Source organism: Bombina bombina, chromosome 4, assembly GCF_027579735.1.
Source record: "Bombina bombina isolate aBomBom1 chromosome 4, aBomBom1.pri, whole genome shotgun sequence".
NCBI lineage: Eukaryota > Metazoa > Chordata > Amphibia > Anura > Bombinatoridae > Bombina > Bombina bombina.
The window spans coordinates 794,087,619-794,110,206 of NC_069502.1; the positions used below are offsets into that span (position 1 = coordinate 794,087,619).

Sequence of the window (22,588 nt, forward strand, 5' to 3'; positions counted from 1 at the left end):
TAGATCTATAATATTGTCAGGCTAAGGTTAACAAAATATTTTGCAATTTAATGTTTTGCCCTTCATTGTGCTTAATAATATTAAGGTTAATGTTAACAAGAATTATCAACTACCATTTGTTCAATACTGCCTGATAAGTGTCTCCTGCATAATCTCAGTAGTGATAGAGTAAGAAAATCTTGTATGTACCGAAGAGCGCTGCGGCTGAACAAGTAAGTTTAACAACGAGTGTCACCCCAGGTTAAGCTAGCCCTAACAAACACAGGAGCTCCCTGACTCCTCACCATTGCCCTAACATGTTTCGCCGTTCACACGGCTTTCTCAAAGTTAAGTTATGTTTTAATTATTCAAGCGTACTCCCCTTACCATTTGGTATTCTATCCTCTTATTAAATATATACACATTATGTGTCATAGATGACTACAAGAGTGCTATTTGTGTATTCTTTCTTGGTCTTTTTGTCCATGCTTCCTCTTGCTCAAATTTACCTTCCATCCGTGAGTTCTCAGGAAAGATAACACTAAGTCGGTGTGGGATCTTGCGCGTTGATAAGATGGTGTCTGGACTACAATGTCGTCCAGATAAGGAGCCACCCCAATTCCCCCGTGACCAAAGTAACGCCAACAGAGACCCCAGAACCTTTGTGAAGCTTCTGGATGCAGTGGCCAGGCCGAAAGGAAGAGCAACGAACTGGAAGTGTTTGTCCTTGAAGGCAAATCTTAGAAACCTGTGATGATCCCTGTGAATAGGGACATGTAGGTACGCGTCCTTTAAATCCACAATTGTCATGAATTGACCCTCCTGGATTAAGGGAAGGATGGAACGAATAGTTTCCATCTTGAAGGACGGAACCCTGAGAAATTTGTTTAGACCCTTTAGATCTAAAATTGGTCTGAAGGTTCCCTCCTTTTTGGGAACCACAAACAGATTGGAATAAAAACCCTGACCCTGTTCCTATACTGGAACGGGAACAATCACTGCCAGGGCGGAGAGGTCTCTTACACAATGTAAGAACGCCTCTCTTTTTGTCTGGTATGCAGATAATTTTGAAAGAAGAAACCTGCCTCTGGGGGCAAAACTCTTGAACTCCAATTTGTATCCCTGAGACACTATTTCTAATGCCAGGGATCCTGAACGTCCCGAACCCAAGCCTGAACGAAGAAGGAAAGTCTGTCCCTTACCAGTTCCGGGCCCGAATCGGGGGCATGCCCTTCATGCTGTTTTGGATTCAATAGCAGGCTTCTTGGATTGTTTACCTTTGTTCCAAGACTGGTTGGGTCTCCATGTAGGCTTAGATTGCTCCTGCTTAGAGGAGGAAGAGGAAGAATTTCCCTTGAAATTTCGAAAGGAACGAAAATTACTCTGTCGTCCCTTTTGTCTGTTTCTCTTATCCTGAGGAAGGAGATGACCCTTACCTCCCGTAATATCAGAGATAATTTCCGTCAAGCCAGGTCCATACAAGGTCTTCCCCTTGTAAGGAATCGCTAGAGGCTTAGACTTGGATGACACGTCCGCAGACCAAGGTTTTAACCATAAAGCTCTGCGGGCTAGGACAGAGAAACCCGAACTCTTAGATGCCAGTTTGATAATCTGAAGGGAAGCGTCCGTAATAAAAGAATTAGCGAGCTTCAGAGCTTTTATCCTGTCTTGGATATCCTCCAAAGAAGTCTCAGTCCTGAGAGACTCTGACAAAGCATCAAACCAATATGCTGCTGCACTAGTGACTGTAGCAATGCACGCCGCAGGCTGTAATAGTAGACCCTGGTGAACATAAATCTTTTTAAGTAAACCCTCTAACTTCTTGTCCATAGGGTCTTTGAAAGCACAACTATCCTCTATGGGAATAGTGGTTCTCTTGGCTAAAGTGGAAATAGCTCCTTCTACCTTAGGAACTGTTTGCCAAGCCTCCTTGAAAAAGTCTGATATAGGAAACATCTTCTTAAAAATAGGGGAGGGAGAAAAGGGAATGCCTGGTCTCTCCCACTCCTTAGTAACGATCTCCGAAACTCGCTTTGGAACCGGAAATACATCAGAGTAAGGAGGAACTTTGAAATATCTGTCTAATTTACTAGACTTCGCAGGGGCAACCCCAACCATGGAGTCACGATAGTCTAAAGTAACCCAAAACCTCCCTGAGTAGCAGGCGGAGGTGTCCTAGCTTAAATCTAAAAGTTACAAACTCTGAGTCTGTCAGAGGCAATGAACCTTCTGAATCTGAGACTTCAACCTCAGATGAAACAGCAGTACCCTCCTCTTCATGGCCTTGGAAGGGTACCTCCGAAACTGCAACAATTGCATCAGAACTTACTGAATGTCTGGTTTTCCTCTTAAGTTTGCCCTGCAACATTGGGAAAGCAGACAATGCATCAGAAATTGTATAAGAGAAGCAATGTCTTTTAAAGTAACTCCAGCGGGAGCTATAGCAGAAGTGCAGGCGATACATTTTGGGACGCTTGGGGAGAAAGCTGCGGCATATATTGACCCTCATCATTAGACTCTTGGACAATGGTTGCCTTAGAGGAAATTGGCTCTGAATTTTTTTTTTCCCTATAACTTAGTCCTTTGAATACATGAAGGACAAAAAGGGATTGGTGGTTCCACATTAGCGTTAAAGCATAAAGCACAGAAGACATCTTGCAAGTCTCCTTGTTCCATGCCTTCAAACAATTTTCCAAAATACAAACAAAAATTATCAAATTTATATGGAAAAAATAATTATAAAAACCGGTAATGTCTCTTTAAATTTAAACCAGACTTTTTATCTTTTGCTGCAAACTGTCAAACGTTTTCGCTTTGTACTGCTAAAAACGATCAATTTGCCTAAACAAAAAAACAACCTCTGCACCTCAGCACTCTGCTGAAGTGCTCCTACATGACAGAAGATCATTGGGCCCAAAAACGATTCTTTTGATTCTCCAGAGCAACTCTACTTGACAATGTCTGAGGACACAAAGAAAAAGGCAAAACACTGTGTCTGCACTAGCCACACATGAATTTCTCTCATGCGACCCCTTATGTTCTTATATGTGCTTAATATCCCCAGAAACGCCAGACATTTATGTAACAAAATAGACAAGGCAGATATTTGACCCTTTAGGGAACTTGCCGATAAACCCTTCTCCAAACCTTCTTGGAGAAAGGATAGAATTCTAGGAATCCTAACTCTACTCTAAGGCCTCTATTTATCAACGGTCTTGTGGACCTGATCCGACTGTGCGGATCAGGTCCGCAAGACCTCGCTAAATCCGGAGAGCAATGTGCTCTCCGCATTTAACATTGCACCAGCAGTTCACAAGAGCTGCTGGTGCAACGCCGCCCCCTGCTGACTCGGCCGTCAGCAGGGAGGTGTCAATCAACCCGATCATACTCGATCGGGTTGATTCCCGGCGATGTCTGTCCGCCTGCTCAGAGCAGGCGGACAGGGTTATGGAGCAGCGGTCTTTTGACCGCTGCTTCATAACTTGTGTTTCTGGCGAGTCTGAAGACTCGCCAGAAAAACACAGCCCTTCAAGCTCCGTACGGAGCTTGATAAATATGGGCAAAAGAGTAGCCCTTGGATTCACACCAATACAGATATTTACGCCATATCTTATGGTAAATCTTTCTAGTCAAAGGTTACGAGCCTGAATCATGGTCTCAATGACCGATTCCAAAAATCCATGCTTGGATAAAATTAAGCTTTCAATCTCCAAGCAGTCAGCTTCAGAGAAACTAGATTTGAATGATGGAAGGGCCCTTGAAGTAGAAGGTCCTTTCTCAATGGAAGTCTCCAAGGTGGAAGAGATGACATGTCCACCAGGTCTGCATACCAAATCCTGCGAGGCCACGCCGGTGCAATGAGGATCACCGACGCCCTCTCCTGCTTAATTCGAGCAATGACCCGAGGTAGAAGAGCGAACAGAGGAAATAGGTATGCGAGACTGAAATTCCAAGGTACCGCTAGGGCGTCTATCAGTACAGCCTGAGGGTCTCTTGACCTCGACCCGTACCTCGGAAGCTTGGCATTCTGCCGAAATGCCATGAGATCCAATTCCGGCTGACCCCATTTGAGAAACAGGCTGGAAAACACTTCCGGATGGAGTTTCCACTCCCCCGGGTGAAAAGTCTGCCTGCTCAAGAAGTCCGCTTCCCAGTTGTCCACTCCTGGGATGTGGATCGCTGACAGACAGCAATTGTGGGTCTCTGCCCACTGAAATACTATGGCTACGTTAGGGGTAATGTGAACCTGACTGAAGCCATCTTGTTGCTCGCAGCCATCTTGTGATGATTAGCATCCATTTTGTAATGATTAGACTTTATTATAATGGGTTATTATGTAGTGAGAACTATGTTCTTGTTATTGTACTTTCCTTAGCTGGTCGGCCTTGTAGAAGTTTCCTTGCCTTACGCCCAGAAGAATATGGTATCAATAAGATGGCCCAGCACCTTGTTGTCTTCGCAGATGGTAGCTTATTATGACTATAGAATATTGTTTATGAGCTAGTGAATTTCCAGAATCACACTGTGTTTAACTCTGTATAACTGTGTAAAATGACGCGGTCCTAACGTGTCATCCCCTTAACCCTATATGCTGTTACTGAAGTCTATAAGAAATGCTTGCACTGTTCAATAAACATGAATAGCTTTGGATCATTGCTGCGTGGTCTGAGTCTATTCTAAAGGAATCCTTATCAGATAATCTACATCTGCTTCAGGTGGTACAGCGGCCCAGAGGCTTCGGCCTGACCTGACACTACCCCCCTGGGAATACCACCTAACAGGCTACCTCTGTCATGGCCAAGGAACTCCGAGTTCCTCCCTGATGGTTGATGTAAGCCACTGAAGTTATGTTGTCCGACTGGAACCTGATGAACCGGGCTGAGGCTAACTGAGGCCAGGCCAGAAGAGCATTGAAGATTGCTCTCAGCTCCAGAATGTTTATGGGTAGAACAGACTCCGACCAAGTCCATGTTCCCTGAGACAACCACTAAAGAAGAGAATCCCTTGTCTCCTGCTCCAGCTGAAATCGCGGAGACAGATCTGCATAATCTCCGTTCCACTGTCTGAGCATGCTTAACTGCAGAGGTCTGAGGTGGAAACAGGCGAACGGGATAATATCCATTGCCGCAACCATCAGACCGATGACCTCCATGCACTGAGCCACTGATGGCCAAGGAGAGGACTGAAGTGCTAGGCAACAATCGAAAAACTTTGATTTCCTGACTTCTGTCAGAAATGTTTTCATTGATAAGGAATCTATTATGGTTCCCAAGAAAATTACCCTTGTAGTTGGAACTAAGGAACTCTTTTCCAAATTTACCTTCCATCCGTGAAATCGCAGGAAAGATAACATTTCCGTGTGGGACCTTGCTTGTTAAAAGGATGGCGCCTGAACCAGAATGTCGTCCAGATAAGGCGCCACTGCAATGCCCTGCAATCGGAGCACCGCCAACAGGGATCCCAGAACCTTTGAGAAAATTCTGGGAGCTGTGGCAAGGACGAATGGAAGAGCCACAACCTGAAAGTGTTTGTCTTGAAATGAAAACCGCAGAAACTTGTGATGGTCCCTGTGGATGGGAACATGCAGGTACGCGTCCTTTAAATCTACTAGTGTCATAAATTGACCCTCTTGAACCAAAGGAAGAATGGAACTAATAGTTTCCATCTTGAAGGATGGCATTCTGAGGAACTTGTTTAGACTCTTGAGATCTAAAATTGGTCTGAAGGTTCCCTCTTTTTTTGGAACCACGAACAGATTGGAGTAGAACCCCAGACCCCGTTCCTGCATTGGAACAGGAACTATCACTCCCAGGTCGGAGAGGTCCCGAACATAGAGTAAGAACGCCTCTCTTTTTATCTGGTCTACAGATAATCTTGAAAGCAGAAACCTGCCCCCAGGAGGAAAAGTCTTGAACCCTAGCTTGTATCCCTGGGACACAATGTCCACCACCCAGGGAATCTGAATATCTCGAACCCAAGCCTGAGCAAAGAAGGAAAGTCTGGCCCCCACAAGACCCGGTCCCGGATCTGGGGCAGGCCCTTCATGCTGTCTTTCATTCAATAGCAAGCTTTTTGGATTGTTTTCCCTTGTTCCAAGACTGATTGGGCCTCCAGGAAGGCTTGGACTGCTCCTGCTTGGAAGAGGAAGGCTTTCCCTTGAAATTTCGAAAGGAACGAAAATTACTCCAACGTCCCTTTTATTTATTTCTCTTATCATGAGGGAGGAAATGGCCCTTTCCTCCTCTAATGTCAGAAATTATTTCCGTCAAACCCGACCCAAAGAAGGTCTTTCCCTTGTTAGAAATCACCAAAAGTTTAGACTTAGATGACACATCCGCAGACCAAGATTTTAACCATAAAGCTCTGTGGGCCAGTACGGCAAAACCAGAAATCTTAGCTCCTAGCTTAATAACCTGAAGGGAAGCATCTGTGATAAAGGAGTTGGCCAACTTAAGGGCCTTTATCCTATCCTGGATTTCTTCGTGGGGAGTGTCTGTCCGAATAGAATCAGACAACGCATCAAACCAGTATGCTGCCGCACTAGTGACAGTAGCAATACAAACCGCAGGTTGTCATTGTAAACCCTGGTGTACATACAATTTTCTTAAGCAACCCCTCTAACTTCTTATCCATAGGATCCTTAAAGGAACAACTATCCTCTATGGGAATAGTTGTTCTCTTGGCTAGAGTGGAAAATGCCCCTTCCAACTTGGGTACCGTCTGCCAAGACTCCTTGATAGAGTCTGCTATAGGAAACATCTTTTTAAATATAGGGGATGGAGAAAAAGGGATACCCGGTCTTTCCCATTCCTTAGCAATAATCTCTGTAGCCCTATCTGGTACAGGAAATACCTCCACCATGGAAGGCACGTCAAAATATTTGTTTAGTTTAGTTGGACTTCTTAGGATTGACACTACCATCGTAGTCAGAGTCGTCCAGGGTAGCTAAAACCTCCTTAAGTAATAAACGGAGGTGTTCGAGCTTAAACCTGAAAGAAACAACTTCAGTATCAGCTAAAGGAATTCCACTGTCTGAAACTTCACCCTCAGATGCTACTGAAGTATCTTCCTCTTCAGGCTTCTGGGAAGGAACATTCGGAATAGCCACTACTGTGTCAACAACCTTATTCACTGATTGATTACATTTCCTCTTGCACTTTCCCTGTAGCCTGGGAAAAGCAGACAACGCCTCAGATACCGCTGACATTAGGGAAGCGATGTCTTGCAAGGTAACTCCAGGTGGAGTAATCGAGGAAGCGCAGGGCACTGGCTGTACGGACGCTAAATTTTGGAACGCTTGAGGAGAAAGCTGTGGCATATCTTGAACATTGTCAGAAGACTCCTGAAAAGTATCCGCCTTAGACAATGTTGGCTCAGTAAAGTGTCTATCCCTGTAATGTAAAGTTCTCTCAATAGATGAGTAACAGAAAGGGATTGGTGGTTCTACATTAGCATCAAAACAAAGAACATGTAACATCTTGCAGAGTTTCTTGATCCATCTTTATTCACCAACAGACAAAACTGATATTTTTATTTAGAAAATAACCCCCCCCCCCCCCAAAAAAAAATGTTACTGTGTCTTTAAATTTTAAATGAAAAAAATAATTGCTTTATATTTCTGTTATTTTAAATAAACAATGGCCCCCAAAATAACACTCCAGACAACTCTACACCTCGGCTTAGCCTTGCTGAGGTGCTTGCCTGTCTGCCTACTAATGAAGTATATGACTTGTAGTTAATCCGGACTCAAATCTTTTAACAATTACGGTCCGTAACCGCAACGCTGCTTAATCTGTGATGCAGCTGTTTTCCAATGCGGAACACAGGAAGTGAGACAGGGCGACAGAAAAAGGTGTGCAATAGGAAATTCCACGGTATCTAACTCCGTCCATCGTGGGTGTAACCACATGAAACTCCCGATCGGCTAAATGTATTATCACAGCCGTCAGGAGTAAAGTAAAAAATACACCACCATTACTGAGCTAGATTCTCCTTGCCCCCAGTGCCTGTTCTGCTGCCCTTAATACACATTCCCCTATCATAGGTGAATGTGACTTGTCTACTAATTTTTTGAATGTAAAAGTGCTATCTATTGTATGCGTGTCCCAGAAAAAATTAAAGTTAGCACTTACCTTAAGACTTCTGCCAGGCAGCACGGCAGCTCACTAGGTTTGAGAGGCCAGTTCCCTCACATGGACCTGTGGATAGAAACAAAGACCGAGTAATCTTACTCAGGCTTGCACGGTTAGGGCAGCATAAATATATGGGAGGCACAGTGAGTATTGTAACCCACAAGTTCCCATTGCTTGAAGGCCACTATTGAAGAGACTGATATGGACTATGGCTACACCCTAGAACAAAACAGCACAATCTTGCACTGCTGAAAATATCTTTTCCTAAAATCTAAAACCTAACTTTACCACTTCCTTGCTCTAACATAGGCAAAGAGAATGACTGGGGTTGGAGGGAGGGGAGGTGATATTTGACAGCTTTGCTGTGGTGCTCTTTGCTGCCTCCTGCTGGGCAGGGGTGATGTTCCCAATAGTAATTAGATGATCCGTGGACTCATCATGTCATTAGAAAGAAAAAAAAACTATTTAAAAAAAAACAAAACACCTAAGTCTAACTCCTAAAAAAATTAAACCTAAGTTCAAATTAACCTAAATTACAGAAAATAAAAAAACTAAATTACCAAAGTTTACAAAATTAAACCTAATCCCTATGAAAATAAAAAAGCCCCCCCCCCCCCAAATAAAGAGACCCCCTAATCTAAGAATAAACTGCCAGTAGCCCTTAAAAGGGCTTTTTGCAGGACATTGCTCCAAGATAAACAGCTCTTTTACATTACAAATACACAAAGTCCCCCCTAACAGTAAAAAAACCTAAGTCTAACCCCCAAGTCCAAATCAGCCAATAGGAATTCAAGGGACGCCATCTTTAATCGCGTACCTTGAATTCACTATTCAGTGTACGGCGGCGGTCGTACGAAGAGGATCCTCCATGCTCCATGGCTCCGCGGTCGCCGGTCTTCAGCTCTGCATGTTCCTGGAAGCAGAAAGAAGAGGTCCCCGCTTGGAAGAAGACTTTACCGCCTGGAACAAGACCTTCTCCGCCGGACTTCAGGAACGGCGAGTACCAACCCGGGACTTAGGTTTTTTTAAGGTTTTTTTTTTGGGGGGGTGTTTGTTTTATTTATATCAGGGATGGGCAGTAAAAGAGCTAAATGCCCAACAAATGCCATTTCTTTCATGTAATTAGCAAGAGTCCATGAGCTAGTGACGTATGGGATATACATTCCTACCAGGAGGGGCAAAGTTTCCCAAACCTCAAAATGCCTATAAATACACCCCTCACCACACCCACAAATCAGTTTTACAAACTTTGCCTCCTATGGAGGTGGTGAAGTAAGTTTGTGCTAAGATTCTACGTTGATATGCGCTCCGCAGCAGGTTGGAGCCCGGTTTTCCTCTCAGCGTGCAGTGAATGTCAGAGGGATGTGAGGAGAGTATTGCCTGTTTGAATTCAATGATCTCCTTCTACGGGGTCTATTTCATGGGTTCTCTGTTATCGGTCGTAGAGATTCATCTCTTACCTCCCTTTTCAGATCGACGATATACTCTTATATATACCATTACCTTTGCTGATTCTCGTTTCAGTACTGGTTTGGCTTTCTACAACATGTAGATGAGTGTCCTGGGGTAAGTAAGTCTTATTTTCTGTGACACTCTAAAGCTATGGTTGGCCACTTTTTTATAAAGTTCTAAATATATGTATTCAAACATTTATTTGCCTTGACTCAGGATGTTCAACATTTCCTTATTTCAGACAGTCAGTTTCATATTTGGGATAATACATTTGAATATATCATTTTTATCTTACCTTAAAATTTGACTTTTTTCCCTGTGGGCTGTTAGGCTCGCGGGGGCTGAAAATGCTTCATTTTATTGCGTCATTCTTGGCGCGGACTTTCTTGTCGCGAAAATTTTTTTCTATTTCCGGCGTCATACGTGTTGCCGGAAGTTGCGTCATTTTTGACGTTTTTCGCGCCAAAAATGTTGGCGTTCCGGATGTGGCGTCATTTTTGGCGCTAATAGCATTTAGGCGCCAAATATTGTGGGCGTCAATTTTGTCTCCACTTTATTTAAGTCTCATTATTTGTTGCTTCTGGTTGCTAGAAGCTTGTTCACTGGCATTTTTTCCCATTCCTGAAACTGTCATTTAAGGAGTTTGATCAATTTTGCTTTATATGTTGTTTTTTCTATTACATATTGCAACTGAGTCAGAAGATACTACTGGAAAATCGCTGCCTGGTGCTGGAACTACCAAAGCTAAGTGTATCTGCTGTAAACTTTTGGTAGTTGTTCCTCCAGCTGTTGTTTGTATTAAATGTCATGACAAACTTGTTAATGCAGAAAATATTTCCTTTAGTAAAGTACCATTACCTGTTGCAGTTCCATCAACATCTAATGTTCAGAGTGTTCCTGATAACATAAGAGATTTTGTTTCTGAATCCATTAAGAAGGCTATGTCTGTTATTCCTCCTTCTGGTAAACATAAAAAGTCTTTTAAAACTTCTCTTTATACAGATGAATTTTTAAATGAACATCATCATTCTGATTCTAATGATTCTTCTGATACAGAGGATTCTGTCTCAGAGGTTGATGCTGATAAATCGTCATATTTATTTAAAATGGAATTTATCCGTTCTTTACTTAAAGAAGTCCTAATTGCATTAGAAATTGAGGATTCTAGTCCTCTTGATACTAAATCTAAACGTTTAGACAAGGTCTTTAGATCTCCTGTGGTTATTCCAGAAGTTTTTCCTGTTCCTGGTGCTATTTCTGAAGTAATTTCCAGAGAATGGAATAATTTGGGTAATTCATTTACTCCTTCTAAACGTTTTAAGCAATTATATCCTGTACCGTCCGACAGATTAGAGTTTTGGGACAAAATCCCTAAAGTTGATGGGGCTATTTCTACCCTTGCTAAACGTACTACTATTCCTACGGCAGATGGTACTTCCTTTAAGGATCCTTTAGATAGGAAAATTGAATCCTTTCTAAGAAAAGCTTATCTGTGTTCAGGTAATCTTCTTAGACCTGCTATATCATTGGCTGATGTTGCTGCAGCTTCAACTTTTTGGTTGGAAACTTTAGCGCAACAAGTAACAGATCATGATTCTCATAATATTATTATTCTTCTTCAACATGCTAATAATTTTATCTGTGATGCCATTTTTGATATTATCAGAGTTGATGTCAGGTTTATGTCTCTAGCTATTTTAGCTAGAAGAGCTTTATGGCTTAAAACTTGGAATGCTGATATGTCTTCTAAATCAACTCTACTTTCCCTTTCTTTCCAGGGTAATAAATTATTTGGTTCTCAGTTGGATTCTATTATCTCAACTGTTACTGGTGGGAAAGGAACTTTTTTACCACAGGATAAAAAATCTAAAGGTAAAAACAGGGCTAATAATCGTTTTCGTTCCTTTCGTTTCAACAAAGAACAAAAGCCTGATCCTTCATCCTCAGGAGCAGTTTCAGTTTGGAAACCAGAGTTGGCTGGAGTAATTATGCCAGTTCCAGTTTTGGAACAGGGGCTGGGGTTTTATTCGAATCTCTTCATTGTACCCAAGAAGGAGAATTCCTTCAGACCAGTTCTGGAGCTAAAAATATTGAATCGTTATGTAAGGATACCAACATTCAAAATGGTAACTGTAAGGACTATCTTGCCTTTTGTTCAGCAAGGGCATTATATGTCTACAATAGATTTACAGGATGCATATCTGCATATTCCGATTCATCCAGCTCACTATCAGTTCCTGAGATTCTCTTTCCTGGACAAGCATTACCAGTTTGTGGCTCTGCCGTTTGGCCTAGCTACAGCTCCAAGAATTTTTACAAAGGTTCTCGGTGCCCTTCTGTCTGTAATCAGAGAACAGGGTATTGTGGTATTTCCTTATTTGGACGATATCTTGGTACTTGCTCAGTCTTCACATTTAGCAGAATCTCATACGAATCGACTTGTGTTGTTTCTTCAAGATCATGGTTGGAGGATCAATTCACTAAAAAGTTCATTGATTCCTCAGACAAGGGTAACTTTTTTAGGTTTCCAGATAGATTCAGTGTCCATGACTCTATCTTTGACAGACAAGAGACGTCTAAAATTGATCTCAGCTTGTCGAAACCTTCAGTCACAATCATTCCCTTCGGTAGCCTTATGCATGGAAATTCTAGGTCTTATGACTGCTGCATCGGACGCGATCCCCTTTGCTCGTTTTCACATGCGACCTCTTCAGCTCTGTATGCTGAACCAATGGTGCAGGGATTACACAAAGATATCTCAATTAATATCTTTAAAACCGATTGTCCGACATTCTCTGACGTGGTGGACAGATCACCATCGTTTAATTCAGGGGGCTTCTTTTGTTCTTCCGACCTGGACTATAATCTCAACAGATGCAAGTCTTACAGGTTGGGGAGCTGTGTGGGGGTCTCTGACAGCACAAGGGGTTTGGGAATCTCAGGAGGTGAGATTACCGATCAATATTTTGGAACTCCGTGCAATTTTCAGAGCTCTTCAGTCTTGGCCTCTTCTGAAGAGAGAGTCGTTCATTTGTTTTCAGACAGACAATGTCACAACTGTGGCATACATCAATCATCAAGGAGGGACTCACAGTCCTCTGGCTATGAAAGAAGTATCTCGAATTCTGGTTTGGGCGGAATCCAGCTCCTGTCTAATCTCTGTGGTTCATATCCCAGGTATAGACAATTGGGAAGCGGATTATCTCAGTCGCCAAACGTTGCATCCGGGCGAATGGTCTCTTCACCCAGAGGTATTTCTTCAGATTGTTCAAAAGTGGGAACTCCCAGAAATAGATCTGATGGCTTCTCATCTAAACAAGAAACTTCCCAGGTATCTGTCCAGATCCCGGGATCCTCAGGCGGAGGCAGTGGATGCATTATCACTTCCTTGGAAGTATCATCCTGCTTATATCTTTCCGCCTCTAGTTCTTCTTCCAAGAGTAATCTCCAAGATTCTGAAGGATGCTCGTTTGTTCTGCTGGTAGCTCCAGCATGGCCTCACAGGTTTTGGTATGCGGATCTTGTCCGGATGGCCTCTTGCCAGCCGTGGACTCTTCCGTTAAGACCAGACCTTCTGTCGCAAGGTCCTTTCTTCCATCAGGATCTCAAATCCTTAAATTTAAAGGTATGGAGATTGAACGCTTGATTCTTGGTCAAAGAGGTTTCTCTGACTCTGTGATTAATACTATGTTACAGGCTCGTAAATCTGTATCTAGAGAGATATATTATAGAGTCTGGAAGACTTATATTTCTTGGTGTCTTTCTCATCATTTTTCCTGGCATTCTTTTAGAATTCCGAGAATTTTACAGTTTCTTCAGGATGGTTTAGATAAAGGTTTGTCCGCAAGTTCCTTGAAAGGACAAATCTCTGCTCTTTCTGTTCTTTTTCACAGAAAGATTGCTAATCTTCCTGATATTCATTGTTTTGTACAAGCTTTGGTTCGTATAAAACCTGTCATTAAGTCTATTTCTCCTCCTTGGAGTTTGAGTTTGGTTCTGAGGGCTCTTCAAGCTCCTCCTTTTGAACCCATGCATTCATTGGACATTAAATTACTTTCTTGGAAAGTTTTGTTCCTTTTGGCCATCTCTTCTGCCAGAAGAGTCTCTGAATTATATGCTCTTTCTTGTGAGTCTCCTTTTCTGATTTTTCATCAGGATAAGGCGGTGTTGCGAACTTCTTTTGAATTTTTACCTAAGGTTGTGAATTCCAACAACATTAGTAGAGAAATTGTGGTTCCTTCATTATGTCCTAATCCTAAGAATTTTAAGGAGAAATCGTTGCATTCTTTGGATGTTGTTAGAGCTTTGAAATATTATGTTGAGGCTACTAAGTCTTTCCGAAAGACTTCTAGTCTATTTGTCATCTTTTCCGGTTCTAGAAAAGGTCAGAAAGCTTCTGCCATTTCTTTGGCATCTTGGTTGAAATCCTTAATTCACCATGCTTATGTCGAGTCGGGTAAAACTCCGCCTCAAAGGATTACAGCTTATTCTACTAGGTCAGTTTCTACTTCCTGGGCGTTTAGGAATGAGGCTTCGGTTGATCAGATTTGCAAAGCAGCAACTTGGTCATCTTTGCATACTTTTACTAAATTCTACCATTTTGATGTGTTTTCTTCTTCTGAAGCAGTTTTTGGTAGAAAAGTACTTCAGGCAGCGGTTTCAGTTTGAATCTTCTGCTTATGTTTTCATTAAACTTTATTTTGGGTGTGGATTATTTTCAGCAGGAATTGGCTGTCTTTATTTTATCCCTCCCTCTCTAGTGACTCTTGCGTGGAAAGATCCACATCTTGGGTAGTCATTATCCCATACGTCACTAGCTCATGGACTCTTGCTAATTACATGAAAGAAAACATAATTTATGTAAGAACTTACCTGATAAATTCATTTCTTTCATATTAGCAAGAGTCCATGAGGCCCACCCTTTTTGGTGGTTATGATTTTTTTGTATAAAGCACAACTATTCCAATTCCTTATTTTATATGCTTTCGCACTTTTTTTATCACCCCACTTCTTGGCTATTCGTTAAACTGATTTGTGGGTGTGGTGAGGGGTGTATTTATAGGCATTTTGAGGTTTGGGAAACTTTGCCCCTCCTGGTAGGAATGTATATCCCATACGTCAATAGCTCATGGACTCTTGCTAATATGAAAGAAATGAATTTATCAGGTAAGTTCTTACATAAATTATGTTTTTCAGGGCAATGGGTAGTTTAGTTTTAGGTTCTTTTATTTTGGGGGGTTTGGTGGGTGGGTGGGTCGGTTTTTACTGTTAGGGAGGACTTTGTGTATTTGTAATGTAAAAGAGCGGATTATCTTGGGGCAATGCCCTGCAAAAAGCCCTTTTAAGGGCTACTGGTAGTTTATTCTTAGAGTAGGGGGTGTTTTTATTTTAGGTTTAATTTTGTAAACTTTGGTCATTTGTTTTTTTATTTTCTGTAATGTTAGCCTTTTTATTTTTTGTAACTTTAGTATTTTTTAGTTTAGTTAATTTGTGTTAATTTAGGGGGTGTTAGGTTAAGGGGCTTAATAATTTAATTAGTTATTTGCGTTGTGGGTTTTGGCGGTTTAAGGGGTTAATAGGTTAATTACGTTTATTGCAATGTGGGGGTTTAGGGGTTAATAGGATAATTAGGTTTATTGCGATGTGGGGGGTTTGCCGTTTAGGGGTTAATAGGTTAATTAAGTTTATTGCAATGTAGGGGTTAATAGGATAATTAGGTTTATTGCGATGTGGGTGGTTGATGGTTAAGGGATTAAGGGGTTAATTACTTTATTATTTTGCTATGTGGTGGTTTGTGGTGTATGTGTTAATACTTCGTCTGGTTCGTTTTTATTTTGTTATACTTCGTGCAGGTGTTTTTTTTTTTGTTTTTTTTAATACGGTAATTTTTTTATTTTTTATTATTAGTTTTTGCTTTTGTAATGCTGCGTTTGCCTTCGCTGCATCCACCGGGGTGCATTGCCCTCGTGCTGCCAACATTCCATTGAGGATGCGTGCATAACTGCCGACGGACATAACAAATGCAATTATAGTATAGATAGTAGTGTCTATTACATGCAGTTATATGAAAATTGAATTATACTGTCCCTTTAAATCCCTTTGCCTGCCTTTTTTTTCTAACATCAGAGATCTCATACCTTTGAGCCCTTATAACTTTTATATGCAATATTTCTTTAAATCATTATTATTAAATAGTGTTAATATGTGTGTAACTGTAGTTTGAAATGTATTTTTGATGTGTTTTGTGCCACTTTTATGTTTCACAAAACAGTAAACCAGAGCTCTGAAGTCACGGTAATCATTCTAGCTTAAATTGTGACTGTGCTCAAGCGATCGCGTTTACTTTCAACTTGTAATACCAGTGGTAAGCCCGACGAGCGCAAACACCAGTGATAAACCCATTATCGATTGGGCGCAAAGTTTGCGCTCCACTTGTAATCTAGACCTTTGTGTATTTCTCAGATAGACAACAGCACCAAACGTGCTCTGGTACTTTCCCTCTTATCTCGTACTTATCTTTTTAGGTGAAAGGGATGTTTAGACACACCATGCATGCACACTTATTTGTTACACTTTTCAAATAAGACATGCGTGCACACCTGGGAAATTCAGACACACCATGCGTGCACACATGGGAGCTTCATACACACTATGCGTGCACACCTGTGAGCCTCAGACACCCCACCATGCGTGCACACCTGTGAGCCTCAGACACACCATGCATGCACACCTGTGAGCCTCAGACACACCATGCGTGCACACCTGTGAGCCTCAGACACACCATGCAAGCACATTGATTTGTAACCTGTGTGCCTCAGAAACAATATTTGTGCACTCTCTCCTTTAACCAATGTCCCTCAGAGAAAAACATAATTTATGCTTACCTGATAAATTCCTTTCTCCTGTAGTGTAGTCAGTCCACGGGTCATCCATTACTTATGGGATATTAACTCCTCCCCAACAGGAAGTGCAAGAGGATCACCCAAGCAGAGCTGCTATATAGCTCCTCCCCTCTACGTCACACCCAGTCATTCGACCGAAAACCAAACGAGAAAGGAGAAACTATAGGGTGCAGTGGTGACTGGAGTATAATTTAAAATTTAGACCTGCCATAAAAAACAGGGCGGGCCGTGGACTGACTACACTACAGGAGAAAGGAATTTATCAGGTAAGCATAAATTATGTTTTCTCCTGTTAAGTGTAGTCAGTCCACGGGTCATCCATTACTTATGGGATACCAATACCAAAGCTAAAGTACACGGATGACGGGAGGGACAGGCAGGATCTTTATACGGAAGGAACCACTGCCTGAAGAACCTTTCTCCCAAAAACAGCCTCCGAAGAAGCAAAAGTGTCAAATTTGTAAAATTTGGAAAAAGTATGAAGAGAAGACCAAGTTGCAGCCTTGCAAATCTGTTCAACAGAGGCCTCATTCTTAAAGGCCCAAGTGGAAGCCACAGCTCTAGTAGAATGAGCTGTAATCCTTTCAGGAGGTTGCTGTCCAGCAGTCTCATAGGCTAAACGTATTATGCTACGAAGCCAAAAGGATAGAGAGGTAGCAGATGCTTTTTGACCTCTCCTCTGTCCAGAATAAACGACAAACAGGGAAGAGGTTTGGCGAAAATCTTTAGTTGCCTGTAAATAAAATTTCAGGGCACGGACTACGTCTAGATTGTGCAGAAGTCGTTCCTTCTTTGAAGAAGGGTTAGGGCACAATGATGGAACAACAATCTCTTGATTGATATTCTTGTTAGTGACTACCTTAGGTAAGAACCCAGGTTTAGTACGCAGAACAACCTTATCTGAATGAAAAATCAGATAAGGAGAATCACAATGTAAGGCTGATAACTCAGAGACTCTACGAGCCGAGGAAATAGCCATTAAAAACAGAACTTTCCAAGATAACAGCTTGATATCAATGGAATGAAGGGGTTCAAACGGAACCCCCTGTAAAACGTTAAGAACTAAGTTTAAGCTCCACGGTGGAGCTACAGTCTTAAACACAGGCTTAATCCTAGCCAAAGCCTGACAAAAAGCCTGAACGTCTGGAACTTCTGACAGACGTTTGTGTAAAAGGATGGACAGAGCCGAGATCTGTCCCTTTAAGGAACTTGCAGATAAACCCTTTTCTAAACCTTCTTGTAGAAAAGACAATATCCTAGGAATCCTAACCTTACTCCATGAGTAACTCTTGGATTCGCACCAGTGTAAGTATTTACGCCATATCTTATGGTAAATCTTCCTGGTAACAGGTTTCCTAGCCTGTATCAAGGTATCAATTACTGACTCCGAAAATCCACGCTTTGATAAAATCATGCGTTCAATTTCCATGCAGTCAGCTTCAGAGAAATTAGATTTTGATGTTTGAAAGGACCCTGAATTAGAAGGTCCTGTCTCAGAGGCAGAGACCAAGGTGGACAGGATGACATGTCCACTAGATCTGCATACCAGGTCCTGCGTGGCCACGCAGGCGCTATTAGAATCACCGATGCTTTCTCCTGTTTGATCCTGGCAATCAAACGAGGAAGCATCGGGAAGGGTGGAAACACATAAGCCAAGGTGCTGTCAAAGCATCTATCAGGACCGCTCCCGGGTCTCTGGACCTGGACCCGTAACAAGGAAGCTTGGCGTTCTGGCGAGACGCCATGAGATCCATATCTGGTTTGCCCCAACGTCAAAGTATTTGGGCAAAGACCTCCGGATGAAGTTCCCACTCCCCCGGATGAAAAGTCTGGCGACTTAGGAAATCCGCCTCCCAGTTCTCCACTCCTGGGATGTGGATCGCTGACAGATGGCAAGAGTGAGACTCTGCCCAGCGAATTATCTTTGATACTTCCATCATCGCTAGGGAACTCCTTGTCCCTCCCTGATGGTTGATGTAAGCCACAGTCGTGATGTTGTCCGACTGAAACCTGATGAACCTCAGAGTTGCTAACTGAGGCCAAGCCAGAAGGGCATTGAGAACTGCTCTCAATTCCAGAATATTTATTGGAAGGAGACTCTCCTCTTGAGTCCACGATCCCTGAGCCTTCAGGGAATTCCAGACAGCGCCCCAACCTAGTAGGCTGGCGTCTGTTGTTACAATTGTCCAGTCTGGCCTGCTGAAGGGCATCCCCCTGGACAGATGTGGCCGAGAGAGCCACCATAGAAGAGAATCTCTGGTCTCTTGATCCAGATTCAGCGTAGGGGACAAATCTGAGTAATCCCCATTCCACTGACTTAGCATGCACAATTGCAGCGGTCTGAGATGCAGGCGTGCAAAAGGAACTATGTCCATTGCCGCTACCATTAAGCCGATTACCTCCATGCATTGAGCCACTGACGGGTGTTGAATGGAATGAAGGACACGGCAAGCATTTAGAAGCTTTGTTAGCCTGTCCTCTGTCAGGTAAATTTTCATTTCTACAGAATCTATAAGAGTCCCCAAGAAGGGAACTCTTGTGAGTGGTAAGAGAGAACTCTTCTCCTCGTTCACTTTCCACCCATGCGACCTTAGAAATGCCAGTACTAACTCTGTATGAGACTTGGCAGTTTGGAAGCTTGACGCTTGTATCAGAATGTCGTCTAGGTACGGGGCTACCGAAATTCCTCGCGGTCTTAGTACCGCCAGAAGAGAGCCCAGAACCTTTGTAAAGATTCTTGGAGCCGTAGCCAACCCGAAGGGAAGAGGTACAAACTGGTAATGCCTGTCTAGGAAGGCAAAAATTAGATACCGGTAATGTTCTTTGTGAATCGGTATGTGAAGGTAAGCATCCTTTAAATCCACTGTGGTCATGTACTGACCTCTTTGGATCATGGGTAAGATTGTCCGAATAGTTTCCATTTTGAACGATGGAACTCTTAGGAATTTGTTTAGGATCTTTAAATCCAATATTGGTCTGAAGGTTCCCTCTTTTTTGGGAACCACAAACAGATTTGAGTAAAACCCTTGTCCGTGTTCCGACCGCGGAACTGGGTGGATCACTCCTATTAGTAAAAGGTCTTGTACACAGCGTAGAAACGCCTCTTTCTTTATCTGGTTTGTTGACAACCTTGAAAGGTGAAATCTCCCTTGTGGAGGAGAAGCTTTGAAGTCCAGAAGATATCCCTGAGATATGATCTCCAACGCCCAGGGATCCTGGACATCTCTTGCCCAAGCCTGGGCGAAGAGAGAGAGTCTGCCCCCCACTAGATCCGTTTCCGGATCGGGGGCCCTCACTTCATGCTGTCTTAGGGGCAGCAGCAGGTTTTCTGGCCTGCTTGCCCTTGTTCCAGGTCTGGTTAGGTTTCCAGCCTTGTCTGTAGCGAGCAACAGCTCCTTCCTGTTTTGGAGCAGAGGAAGTTGATGCTGCTCCTGCCTTGAAGTTACGAAAGGCACGAAAATTAGACTGTCTAGCCCTAGGTTTGGCTCTGTCTTGAGGCAGGGCATGGCCTTTACCTCCCGTAATATCAGCGATAATTTCTTTCAAACCGGGCCCGAATAAAGTCTGCCCCTTGAAAGGTATGTTAAGTAATTTAGATTTAGAAGTTACATCAGCTGACCAGGATTTTAGCCACAGCGCTCTGCGTGCCTGAATGGCGAATCCGGAATTCTTAGCCGTAAGTTTAGTTAAATGTACTACGGCATCAGAAATAAATGAATTAGCTAGCTTAAGGGTTTTAAGCTTGTGTGTAATCTCATCTAATGGCGCTGAGTCAAGGGTCTCTTCCAGAGACTCAAACCAAAATGCTGCCGCAGCCGTGACAGGCGCAATGCATGCAAGGGGTTGCAATATAAAACCTTGTTGAACAAACATTTTCTTAAGGTAACCCTCTAACTTTTTATCCATTGGATCTGAAAAGGCACAGCTATCCTCCACCGGGATAGTGGTACGCTTAGCTAAAGTAGAAACTGCTCCCTCCACCTTAGGGACCGTTTGCCATAAGTCCCGTGTGGTGGCGTCTATTGGAAACATTTTTCTGAATATAGGAGGGGGTGAGAAAGGCACACCGGGTCTATCCCACTCCTTAGTAACAATTTCAGTAAGTCTCTTAGGTATAGGAAAAACGTCAGTACTCGTCGGTACCGCAAAATATTTATCCAACCTACACATTTTCTCTGGGATTGCAACTGTGTTACAATCATTCAGAGCCGCTAACACCTCCCCTAGCAATACACAGAGGTTTTCCAGCTTAAACTTAAAATTTGAAATGTCTGAATCCAGTTTATTTGGATCAGATCCGTCACCCGCAGAATGAAGCTCTCCGTCCTCATGTTCTGCAAATTGTGACGCAGTATCAGACATGGCCCTAGCATTATCAGCGCACTCTGTTCTCACCCCAGAGTGATCTCGTTTACCCCTAAGTTCTGGCAATTTAGACAAAACTTCAGTCATAACATTAGCCATGTCTTGTAGAGTGATTTGTAATGGCCGCCCTGATGTACTTGGCGTTACAATATCACGCACCTCCTGAGCGGGAGATGCAGGTACTGACACGTGAGGCAAGTTAGTCGGCATAACTTCCCCCTCGCTGTCTGGTCAATGTTGCTTAACATGTACAGATTGACTTTTATTTAAAGTAGCATCAATGCAATTAGTACATAAATTTCTATTGGGCTCCACCTTGGCATTTGAACATATTGCACAAAGAGATTCCTCTGTGTCAGACATATTTAACAAACTAGCAATTAGACTAGCAAGCTTGGAAATACTTTTCAACTAAATTTACAAGCAATATGCAAAATGTTACTGTGCCTTTAAGAAGCACAGAAAAACTGTCACGGTTGAATAACAATGAACCGGATTAGTTATAGAAACCAAATTTTCACAGTAAAAGCATAAATTTAGCAAAGGATTGCACACATTAGCAATGGATGATTAACCCTTAATATCAGAAAAAACGTATAACAATTGAAAATATAAGCGTTTTTATCACAGTCAAGCACAGCCTCACAGGTCTGCTGTGAGTGATTACCTCCCTCAAAACTAGTTTTGAAGACCCCTGAGCTCTGTGGAGACGTCCTGGATCATGCAGGGAGAAAAAGGCAGACTGTGACTGAATTTCTGATGCGTAGTAAAAGCGCCAAAATAGGCCCCTCCCACTCACAATACAACAGTGAGGGAAGCTCAGTAAACTGTTTTAATTTAAAACAAACGACAGCCATGTGGAAAATAATGCCCAAAACAATTTTTCACCAAGTACCTCAGATAATTAAACGATTTAACATGCCAGCAAACGTTTAAAATCTAATTTATGAAATGTCATTAAAAGCCTGCTGCTAGTCGTTCACACTGCAAGTTAGGCTAAAAGTTATATGCATACAGTATTTTCCCAGTGAAGTGCCATTCCCCAGAAATACTTAAGTGTAAACATACATACATATCAGCCTGATACCAGTTGCTACTACTGCATTTAAGGCTGTACTTACATTATATCGGTATTAGCAGTATTTTCTCAGTCAATTCCATTCCTTAGAAAATAATATACTGCAACATACCTCTTTGCAGGTGAACCTGCCCGCTGTCCCCTGATCTGAAGTTACCTTACTCCTCAGAATGTCCGAGAACAGCAAATGGATCTTAGTTACGTCCGCTAAGATCATACAAGAAAAGCTCAGGTAGATTCTTCTTCAAATTCTGCCTGAGAAGAAAAACAACACACTCCGGTGCCGTTTTAAAATAACAAACTTTTGATTGAAGATATAAAAACTAAGTTTAATCACCACAGTCCTCTCACACATCCTATCTATTAGTTGGGTGCAAGAGAATGACTGGGTGTGACGTAGAGGGGAGGAGCTATATAGCAGCTCTGCTTGGGTGATCCTCTTGCACTTCCTGTTGGGGAGGAGTTAATATCCCATAAGTAATGGATGACCCGTGGACTGACTACACTTAACAGGAGAAATATATATGTGTACAATCACCTGTAAGCCTTAGAAACACCACACGTGCACACTCACCTGTAACCTGCATCCCACAGACACACCCCACATACACACTCACTGAATCCCTCAGACACGCCATATGTACACACTCACCTGGAACCTGAATCCCTCAGACACACCA

At 42.5% G+C, this 22,588-nt stretch overlaps 1 protein-coding gene across 1 annotated transcript in view; it reads right to left on the reverse strand.

Moving 5' to 3' along the window:
- The window catches only part of LOC128656996 (gastrula zinc finger protein XlCGF26.1), a 134,311-nt gene that overhangs the window by 77,639 nt on the left and 34,084 nt on the right, over positions 1 to 22,588 (reverse strand). The window lies entirely within an intron of this gene.